Genomic DNA, 11,836 nt, shown 5'->3' with positions numbered 1-11,836 from the left:
CATGCCCCTGTCACCTGGTGTTTTTCATCTGCAGGCCCCGGAGTATGTGGTTTCACAATCGTAATTTACACCTAACAGGTTTTTTTTTTTCCCCAGACAAAATTAGAATTATTCTGCATAAGTTCAAATCCTGGATTTGGGGAGATTACTGATTTGTCTTTACTCCTTGCTGACACTTTTTGGAAACAGTTTGATGATGCTGGCGCTTTGGTGCCACCACCTTGTGACCGAAGCCTGAATTGCAGCTTGAATATCACAAGACAGAAAAGTGGGAGGGAGCAGCTGTGACCCAAATCCCCCAGACAGAGATTTCTGGAATTCATGATGGAGCAGGGGGATTCTTTGTGTACAGCATGTTGATGGGCTGTCTCTGGACACTTTATTTAAGTGGAATCATACAATATGTGGCTTTTGGCATATTCGGCTTCTTTCACTTGGCTTAATGTTTTCAGGGTTCATCCATGTTACAGCATGTATCGGTACTTCATTCCTTTTAATTGCCATATAATATGTCATTATTTTTTTGATTCATTAATGGTGAATATTTGGGTTCTTTCTTATTTTGCTAATATACATAATGGTGTGTACATCATACCCAATTTGATGATGGTGGTGTATTGTTGTCACCTTCCGACGAAAGTATGAACTGCAGCTTGGACATGGTGGGGCAAGAAATTGAGAGTAAGAGGCTATGACTTAAACCCACAAGACAGAGCTTTCTGGAAGTCAGGATGGAAAAGGGGGAATTCCTTGGACACAGCTATATTGATGGTCTTTCTCTGCATATTTTGTATAAATGGAATCATACAGTGTTTTTTGCATATTTGGCCTTTTTCACTTGGTAATGTTTCCAAGGGTCATTGATGTTGTAGCATATATCAGTACTTCGTTCCTTTGTTTGCCCAATAATATGCATCATTTCTTCACTCATGCATTAATTGGTTGACATGTGGATTGCTTCCACTTTTGCTATTACAAGTGATGATGCTACATATATTCATGTTCAAGTTTTTATGTAGACATATGTTGTCATCTCTCCTGCCTGTGAACCAAGGACTGGAATTGCAGGGTCCTATGGTAACTCTCTGTTGAAGCACTTGCAGAGCTGCCAGACTATTATTATGACCCTGAGAGTGTTGAAGAGTGCAGGGATAGTCTGTTATTTTTTTCTCCTGATTACATTGTGGTTATGGGTTTTGAGAAAGAAAACCACAGAGTTCGAGTGCCCTTCTCATCACCTCACATTTACGAAGACATGACACCCACTTGACATCACTAGGTCATTGGAGATGTTGGCCCTCATCTCAGAGTGAAGGCTGTTTTTGTCTATTTTCCCCAGTGTACAGTAACTATTTTCCATTCACCGACTCAAGAAATGAGTCACTAAGTCTACCTTGTCCTCAGGAGTGAGAGGCAGAATTAAGATTCAGCACATGGAGAAAAGGTATCTACATATATTATTTGGAATTATTTGATAAAGACAGTTTGTTTTCTGTGATCCATGTTTTTATTAATTGATACATTTATTTATATCAGTATAGATTCAGGTATACTTATTTTGTTTTTTTTAATAGAAAGATTGCAAAAGAAAATCTAGCATGATTTGTATGCTACAGAAATCAGTACAATTTAACACTAACTGCAAGAGTTCCCTAACTCTACCATTACATACCATCACCAGTGTGTGATCTAAACATGACATATTAGACAATGCTTTTAGAAAATATATTTATCAACAACAGAGTTTGTAACAACATTATAATTTCACATAATTTTATTCCATACCTAGCTTTCTTTAGAAAGAAATGAAATCAGTTCTGAAAGCGGTTATTGAAGTGAACAGGAAATATTATTGCTAACATGCACAAAACACATTTGTAAAATCCTTTTTAATGAAGGAAAAGTCGAGCTATGTTGGAGAAAATGTGTGCTTCATTTGAGAGGCCAGTGTCTAAAGCATAGCCTTTCAGTTATCTGACTCTGACTCTATTGAAACTAACTAAACTCTAGCCTGTACATAACTGATCTCACTGCAATGAAGTCCTTGTGTATACCCAGGCAATTTATTCTGTCCTGGGAGACAGAAATTTTTCCTCTGGGTGAAACACATGTTTGTCTTAATTTGAACTACCATTTAAATCTTCCTGATCTATACATGTTCAAAGACTGAGTTGTAGAATTGGCCAAGTGTAATTTCTGTGGAAGCATGGGAGAATAGCACCCATTAGATGTGGGATGGAGACTAAATTAGATGGTATGTGCCGGCAATGTGAATTAAGTATGGAAAATTCTTCAAAGAATATTGTTGCGTGTATATGTAAAAAAAAAAAATGTGAGTAACTAGAGATGTGGAGAGGGGCCCAGGGCATTAAACCATATTTATAAGTTATGAATTATAGGAGACTTGAATGAACAGGCTGAAATCTTAATAGGAATGACCATCTCTTATTAGATTTAACATCTGAATTTACCACACTACCCTTTTCACACATTACTTCTTTGTTTCCATTCTGGAAAAGCCTAAAACTTAACCAGAGGGATGATGTAGAGTTTGATCTTTTTTTTTTTTTTTTTTTTTAATTTTTTTTTTCAACGTTTATTTATTTTTGGGACAGAGAGAGACAGAGCATGAACGGGGGAGGGGCAGAGAGAGAGGGAGACACAGAATCGGAAACAGGCTCCAGGCTCTGAGCCATCAGCCCAGAGCCCGACGCGGGGCTCGAACTCCCGGACCGCGAGATCGTGACCTGGCTGAAGTCGGACGCTTAACCGACTGCGCCACCCAGGCGCCCCTAGAGTTTGATCTTAATGCCTGTTAAACAGATGAGAGGATGGATAGATGGATACACAAGGTGTCAAACATGTGCTTTAAAGTCATACATTATCACTATCCCAGGGGAAGAGAGAGGTCTTGACCCAGCTGTCTGAAACCTTGGTTTTGGGTAGCTGAAAGGATGCAGTTTCTCAGGACTCTACAACTGATGGTGAAAGAACAGAGGCAGTTCCATTGTGAAGGAGGGTCTTGAGAGTGTCTTTTGCCAGAGAAAGGTGACTTCATTGTGAAGACCCTGAGGACATTTTAATAGAGACAAAGCTGCCTGGAGAGGAGAGCAGGCCTCATTTTCAGGTCTTTGGGATTCAGTTGGTAGAGTGAGTCCCCAGGATTCAGGGGCTGCACCACCCTGGAGTGTGAGGATGCAAAGGGATCTCAGATCAAAGTTGCCTCTTTCTTGTTTGGAGATGCAGTGCTCCAGCTTTCCCCTAGGTAAAGCGGTTGAGGGTCCTGTCCTGCCCCAGTAAGTGTGGGTCCTGCTCCAGGAGTGTCCTGGAGCTGCTTTCTTCTAAAGGCAGGGGCGCAGAAAGCAAGATAGGTAACGACTCTTTCTGAGCCCCAGATTTTCCCTCTATAAAATGGGGATGAGAATGCTTCACCCACAGGACCTTTGAGAAAGTTCAGTGATACACATGAGCAAGCCCATGGACCCATGGTTGCTGTGGGGTCATGAATGCCTTATGAATCCAGTCCACTTCTTATTCCTTTTCAACTTTGTTCTTAGGGGATACATGAAGAAAATATAAAAAGGCCCTATTGTGAAGCCCATTGAAATATACTGTGTTTTTTTTTTTTTCCAACAGTCAATTATATGAATGTCATTATCTGTAACCTAGTACTTTGCATGGTGCCAAGCACATCATTACTCCATACATGATACTGATATCTAGGTCTCTCTCCCTGTACAGGTCCTCATGGATGTGGCCAACCTCCTATCAGGTGTTGGAAGGAGTCAGATTCTGAGGACCTGTGTCTTGAGGTCTGCTGTAGCTTCTACCCCAGATTGAAAGGCAGCAGTCCTCAGGAGTTCCTGACAGTTCACGTCCCTGTGAGATATGATGCCTGGCTCAAGTGAGGTCAGAGATCTAACAATAGCATGTTGTGAAATAGGTCCTTGAGGTTCACAAACTAGCCTAAAAGTAGAGAAGTTGTTTTGGTTTAATCATGCAAGAAGAGGTTTTAGGACGTGAAATTTTATTTCTTCAGAAGCTACATGCTCTATGTAGCCCATGAGGCCCATATTAAAGAAGTCCTTCTTTGTCTGAAAGCAACAGTTGTTCGGCTTGACAACAACTTGATCTTTAACACGCACTTGCAATTAATATGCATATATTTTTCCGACCGTAAATAACGAGTCCTATGTTCTCTCAGAAGGATGTGAAATGTGCAGTTAGTTAAAAGGATTGCTAGCAATTTGAGATCATGAAATGGATTCTTTACTGGTAAACATGGTTTTATCCATTCTATAAAGAAAAATATTAGGAAAGCCTGACATCATCTAAGTGTTAGTTAAAAATGTCAATTTCAAGAATTTAGAATTTTATAAAATAATAACTTACTGTGCATTTGCCCTGTTATCATGATACCCAGCAGCGTCCATGATAATTACCAGGTATTCTTAAAGATCATTATGATTATATTCTTATGACATCACATTTTCAGTTCTGTACTACCCACCACCCACTCCCTCTTCATGTCCTGTCCCCAGCAAACCGGTGATCTTTGTGTAAATAGGTTAGTTTTGATTCCCTATAATTTTATGTAGAAGTAATCATACAGTCGCATTTTATTTTCTTCTGGCTTCATTTATTCATTCAGTTATTTATGTATTTATTTATTTATGTATTTATTTATATTAAGGTATATAAAGTATCTTTTATTTGACATGAATATATGAAACATTATTTATGAACACTTGGGAAACACTTTCCTTTTTTAATGTTTATTTTACTTTTGAGAGAGGGAGAGACAGAGCGTGAGCAGGGGAGGGGCAGAGAGAGGGAGACACAAAATCTGAGGCAGGCTCCAGGCTCTGAGCTGTCAGCACAGAGCCTGATGCAGGGCTCGATCCCACAAACCGTGAGATCATAACCTGAGGTGAAGTTGGACGCTTAACCAACTGAGCCACCCAGGCGCCCCTGGGGAAACACTTTCTTGAATATTTAATATCTACTATCTTGCAGAAGAAAATTTGTGTTTGAAAATCATTCAGACTACCAGTTCTTTGTAAATCACCAAATTATTAATTTTACATGTAATGATATAGAAAAACATACGGTATTATCTTCAGATTTAGCATTTTTGTAAATATTTCAAAATTGAACATAACATATTGGAGCTAATGATTCCCCCAAAAAGGGACAATAAAAAACTTCCTGTTTTCTCCTGCTGTAAAGCAAAATTTTGTGCTTAGATGATGATAAATATCAAAACCTAGAAATGAGTTGTTTTTGTTTCCTACATACATATTTAACTGCAAGAATAGGAAGGCTAGTAGGACAATAATAATCATGAATATTTTTAATATCACATTTTATATGTTTTTATTTAACACATAACTTTAGAGATAATATCTTGCATATATATGGGTTGATAAATATGTAAGTATTTGTCCTACATAATGAAGAATTTGATATCTTGTTTTATATGTGTTAAAGTATTACAGTATTGTGCATAAGATACTATTGATTTATTTGTTCATTTCTCCCCACAGTGGCTCTGCGAGATATTTCACAGATTTTTACAGATGACCCAATACACAGACAGACATATCTATATAGGGGCATCATTTTCATTTTCTACAGGATATTTTTTCCCATGAAAAGACAGAATCTTAAGATACACAAAAAGCTTTTCTTCAAGCTAGATTATGAAACAATAACTGTAGTGTGATCCCAGCACTCTTTTTGAAATTTCATATGTGTATAAAAGAATGATAGCACATATTACATAGTTTCACATCCTTTTTATACCTACCTATATCTACATCACATGTTTATTAAATGTGAATTAGATACCTACTATGAGCCAAGCACAGTCCAAATTCACATCTATATCCACATCTTTCCTGTCTTGATATCTAGACTGGATATCTGGAAATGTCCACAGGCAGTAAAACCGATGTTAGTGCCCACCCCATAGGGTGGTGAAATATGACCTCAAATGGACTCCCTTCCAAGAAAGTTTAGCCCAAGCTTCATCCCGAGTCTTGCAAACCTGGCAAATAATGGAAACCAGGAAATAATGTGGTCGATCAGGAAGAGGTTCTACCTTGGGAAACTGAGGCAACTTGTTACCCACACCTCCATCCTCTTGAGGAGCTCAACGAGGCTATGACCTTCTCTGGAGGAGACCTCACTCCCAGATAATGAAGAATGAGTAACACTTATGCGGTTTCAGTCTTGGTTCTTGTACCTTTTGTGTAGACTAGATGTTTGTTTTACTTTTCTCTTTAGTCTGCAGCCAGGTTGTGTGGTCGATTTTGGTATAGATTTTTTGTTTATCTTATCCCCCGGAAGGTGGTCCCTCTTATTTAATTCTATGAGGGGTCCATCTAAGGTGACATGAGTGTCTGCTTCATTTAAATCCTCGTGTCCCAGTTGTCGGAGCCCAGACCCACATAGGGTTCTCAAAGACAAGTGCAAGACCAGGATCCTGATCTCAACATTTAATTCTCCTGACTTAGTCACATGATTTTCACAGATTTCTCACAAGATGGTCACCTCTCCAACTGTTTCTCTTATGCCTGACACCCCAATATGTTCCATCCCTTTTTTGTCTCTCCCCTGTCCACAGAAGTACATCCAGTGAAATTCTTCTTATAACCTGGTAATGCAGGATAATTTTTCAGCCATGGGTAAAACTCTAGAAGCAATTAGGGAAAGAGTGATGCATTTAATTTCATTTAAAAATTACGTGGCAATGGGGTGCCTGGTTGGTTCAGTCAGTTAAGTGTCTGACGTCACTTCAGGTCATGATCTCACGGTTGGTGAGTTCGAGGCCTGTTTTGGGCTCTCTGCTGTCAGCACAGAGCCCACTTCAGATCTTCCATATCCCTCTCTCTCTGCCCCTCCCTCTCTCTCTCTCTCAAAAATAAATAAACATTCAAAAAAAATTACATGGCAAAAGCAAAAAAATAATAACAAACAAAATATACGCAAAGTAAATTAAAAAGTAGAAAATATAATATTTTAGCCCTGCCTCCCTAAAACAGCTCTGAGACTTCTTAAATGACATTTTTGTTTATCTAAATCATTCAATCACACACTTATAAGCAGTTTTTAGTGTTCTGCCACAAATGGCTGACAGCCTAGCATGGCCTTGATTTTACATGTTCACCCTCCAAGGCCTAGCGCCTCTCTAAGAGCCCTATGCTATCTCCCTGGGGTTCCATGTACTGATAATGTGCCCCTAATGTCTCTACAATGCAAATGAAATCCCCAAAGACAGAGACATTCTTTGTTCCATCAACCCTGGCAGAGTTCCATCCATTTCCCTGGTCCTCCTCTACAGAGTTTAATTACAGTTCTTTCTCATGTGGTGTCTTGAAGTGCAAATGTGTTTTGCTTTTGGCAAAAGGCCAGGGTTTGGATCACTGGGAGGAGGCAGTTCTGGTGTGGGGACCTGGCTGGGTATGGCACTTCCCATAGAAACTTGAGGTCAGGGTTCTTCAGAGGAACAGAATCAATAGGATGTTGTTATATTGGTGGCGATTTATTTTACAAAAGTGACTCTAAGATTGCAGACCTGGCAGAATCTGAAGGGGAATGGGCAGGCAGGCTGAAGACTCAGCAAAGAGTTACAGTTGGAGTCTGAAGGCAGTCAGCTGGAGAATCATTGTTCTCCAACTGTTGATATTGCAGTTGAAGTTAAAGCCAGTATCCTGGCAGAAGTCTGAAAAGAGCAACCTACATTATATGGCATCTAGAAAGCCCTCAAAATGTTAGCTGCCTGTTTCAGCTTTGCTTTCTCCATTCTGTCAGTGTGCTGCCTCTGACATGAACATCATAGCATGACTACCAGACAGAATACTTGGATATGGGACAGCAAGCAGTGATGAGCTCACACTTCCACAAATCCAGCGATTTAGTGTCACTGCTGTGAGCAGGAGGGATCTTTGGGATGGAGCTGGAGAGGAGGCATAGTGTCATTGTGCAGCTTCCCGTGACCTGAGTGGGGACAGGCAAGCACATGGTCACTCCTTTCCCCTGAATTTCATGTGCTCTCCTTTTGTCTAACTTTACTCTCTATTGCACATCATGCCTGTTCCTCTGACTCTCCCTTCTAGTTACACAGGAGAGAAGAGTGTGGACTCTGGGCCCAAGAAACAGGAGTTGAAAGAGAAGAATGAGATGTGATGTTCAGTCTGGGGATATTTATTTTCTCTCACAATTGTTTCTCACTTCTAAACCCAAGTACTTTTGTTAGAAATAAAAAATGGAAGAGACAGGGAAGGAAAAAATCATTAGAGACCTTTCAAAGTCTAGTACTCATAGATAAGCACTGTTTCCATTTCAATATATATTTTTTTCGGCATTTTACTTTTCAAATGTAACTAATTGAGAACAAATGTAATATCCTAGTTATAGCTTTGTAAATTGCATTTTAGGTTAAGGATAAATATCGTTGCCAAGGTCAATCAATGCCATGCAATATAAATATACATAATAAAAATGGCAATAGAAATGTTCATGGTTCATTGTGTTGTGATATTAATGAGAGCAATTATCAATATTTATTGCTACTGTTCCCTTGCCTAATACTGATACGAAGGCTCAAGCTATACTTAGTTATTAATTTTCACCACAACTTATGAGAAAGAGCTTTTGTTGTCTGAATTTCAACATGGAGGAACTGAGGCACAGTGATAGCAAGGCTAGTAAGTTTCAGGGCTTGGATTTTAGAACAAGCTGTGTGTCTTCTAGGCAAACACATGCAATCAGTACATACCAATGGCGCTCATATCATAAGATGCAGTCTTACTGTTAATCACAGCAAAGCAACACATCAACAAAGAAAGAAACGGAACTAAGGTACTCTATTCGTTTATGGGGACTGCTGTAATAAAGTACCACAAATTAGTGGCTCAAAACAACAGAAACTGATTCTCTCACAGTTCTGGGCGCTGAAATTCTAATTTTTATTAATGTTTTTATATATATTTTTACATTTACTTACTCTTGAGAGACAGAGACAGAGCACAAGTGGGGGGGGGGGACAGAGAGAGGGAGACACAGAATCTGAAGCAGGCTCCAGGCTCCGTGCTGTCAGCACAGAGCCTGATGCGGGGCTCAAACTCACAAACTGTGAGATCATGACCTGAGCTGAAGTTGGATGCTTAACTGACTGAGCCACCCAGGAGCCCCTGGATGCTGAAATTCCAAAATCAAGGTGCCAGTAGTGTCTTGCACACTGAGACACTAGGGAGAATCCTCCTGGCCTCTTTCTAGACGCTGGTGGTGACCATCAATCCTTGATGTGCCTTGCTTGTGGTGATGTCACTCCAGTCTCTGCCTCTGTCATCACATGCTCTTTCTGTGTGTCCCTATCTTTATGTCATTTTCACTTTCTTCTAATGTCATAATTCATATTGGATTAGTCTTCCCTAATGACCTCATCTTAACCTGATTACATATGCAAAGACCCTATTTCCAAATAAGGTTCCTTTCATAGGTACCTAGGGTTAGAAACTCAACATTCTTTTGAGAATGTAATAGGTATAATAATTTTTTTTTATTTAGCTAGCCAGAAAATATTCCTTCAACATCCCAGAGGATGGATATTTTAGAAAAAACTAAAAGGAAAGTGGTGTCTATTTCTGCTATGACTCATTCCACTATGCTCACAGATTTAATGAAAGGCAATTTAACTAATGCCTTTCCTATGATTCTTATTGATAAATGGCTCAACATTTTCAAGCTTTGTCACAAGCCAGGTTTTGTTTCCAGTGTTCCTCCCTTTTAAGCACATGCTACAGCAAGAAATTGAACTGCTCACATTAATGCATCTCAGGTGAGTTCTGCATCCTGGTATTTCCTCAGTGTCTTTGGACCTCAGAGCATTAACTCTGATTCTGGGCCATGAGAATGCTGCTGACCAATCATGAATGATGCAGGAGCAAGTGTCTGGAATCACCATGGCTGTGCCAGAAGATACCAACAAAACGTTTAAGACTGAGATGAAAGCTTTGGAGCTGACAGATCACCAGTGGGTATGAGATGATGTGAAAGAGGAGCCCATGGCCAAAGACCTCCACTTCAAAGCATGCTCACAAGGAATTACAGACCTCCATTGTATGAAGGCAAGGACATTAGGTATGTCAGAAACTCCAAGTAGTCCTTAGCTTTGTAGCTTTCATGTGAGCTGGAGCCTCCCGGAATAAAAAGGAAGATCCTTGAGCTGGCAGGTGCACAGAAAGTATTGTTCTTGTCTGAGCTTGGATCCCATTTATGTTTGAAACCAGAGGGAGCACAAGAAGAGTGTGCTGGGTGAATTTCTCAGAAACAGTTAGTTTTAGAATGTTTTAACTTTTTTCTCGTGTATGTAATAATGACAATTTGATAAAGGGGAAAAACCGAAGCTAGTGATAATATATAAAACTTAGAAAAACCTGAGACTGTGGAAAAACCAGAAGAGACTTAGCCAACCTCCTTTATTTCTTAATACTCTCCAATAAAAAGCAGTGACCCTGGCACATTCCTGTGTTCTCAAGTGCCTTTGAGGTCATGATAGGCAGTTTACATAATGCAAAAAATGACTTGGAGTTCAAAACATATCAAATCCATTGACAAATCAGTGGGGCTCTACTGCATATAGCTATTCTGTTGAAGAAATGACTTCATTTTCCAGTTATTCTGGATAAAGAGAGTTTACATACCTGTGTAAGAAGAGAGAGAGGACAATTTCTGGAGGACATAGTTAAGAGACTCAGGAATAATTCCAACAGGATATCTTTGTAAGAAGGGAAAGAGGACAATTGCTGGAGGACATCATTAGGAGTCTCCCAGGAATAATTCCAACAGGATCGAGTGTCTCATGGAAGGGGCAGGGTGGCTTTTACCTAAAATGAGGTGAATGTTATTTGTGTGTTGAATGCTATAATAAAGAACAACTCAACTCTGCAAATTGAGCCATCGGGCTTTTTCTTAAAAATGTGAATTGGCTCTGTGTGTGTGTTTCTATGTCATCTCCAGCTCTACCACATGTGATACACACTCACAGTGGATATTTTACTCTCACATAACACTAGAGCTGGAACTCTTATCTCAGATTTAGATATCATAAAACATGAGTTTTTAACATATCTTTGAAAAGTGGTGCACACAGAAGGATTGCTCCAGTTAAGTAAAAATCCAGAAAACTGGCCGATTCCATGAAGTGAAGCTCCCAACCTCTATCCTCTGTCAACTTTGTAAAGTCTCCTTGTCTGAGACTCTCATAGCTGCCATCCTGGATCTGACCATCAGATGACATCACGTTCATCTACATTTTTCTTCTTCTTTTTTAATTAAAAGGAATACACATTAAAAAGAGTAAAAAAAATCATTACATTGTTGGCTTACCATTTGATACCAATTATATAAATTATGTATGAAATTTCTTATGTAAAAGCAGTTACATTTATGGTTGACTCCCAATACATTGTGTTCATTCATGCATGTATCTCCTCCTTCATCACTGTCAGCTGATGTCAGTGTGGACTATAAAGTGTCCTTACTAGAGACTGGACTTTCACCGTCTAGTATCCCATCCTTGTATAGGCTGCCCAGGCCTTTTCCCACTCTCTGCAATCCCCTGTCCATGACACAGGACACAGCCACCCAGACCTTGCTCTGATAACCCATCTTGTCACCTACCCCTTATTCTGCCCTGTAAGCCCTTTGCAAATAAGCCATTGACTGCTAAGGTGAGCCACTGCCACCTGATGTTTCACCGTTAGCAGGCCCTGGAAATATGTTTCACAGTCTTTTTACAGGAGTTTTTCTCAGACAATATTACAAACAT

At 39.6% G+C, this 11,836-nt stretch overlaps 1 pseudogene; it reads left to right on the top strand.

The window, feature by feature from the left end:
* Positions 1 to 659: 659 nt before the first annotated feature.
* On the top strand, positions 660 to 10,131 carry LOC125157024 (ER membrane protein complex subunit 3-like; annotated as a pseudogene).
* The last annotated feature ends 1,705 nt before the right edge of the window (positions 10,132 to 11,836 follow it).

The sequence above is a fragment of the Prionailurus viverrinus genome, chromosome X, assembly GCF_022837055.1.
Source record: "Prionailurus viverrinus isolate Anna chromosome X, UM_Priviv_1.0, whole genome shotgun sequence".
NCBI lineage: Eukaryota > Metazoa > Chordata > Mammalia > Carnivora > Felidae > Prionailurus > Prionailurus viverrinus.
The sequence above is the reverse complement of the archived record's forward strand: the minus strand, read 5'-3'. Positions and strand labels throughout refer to the sequence as shown.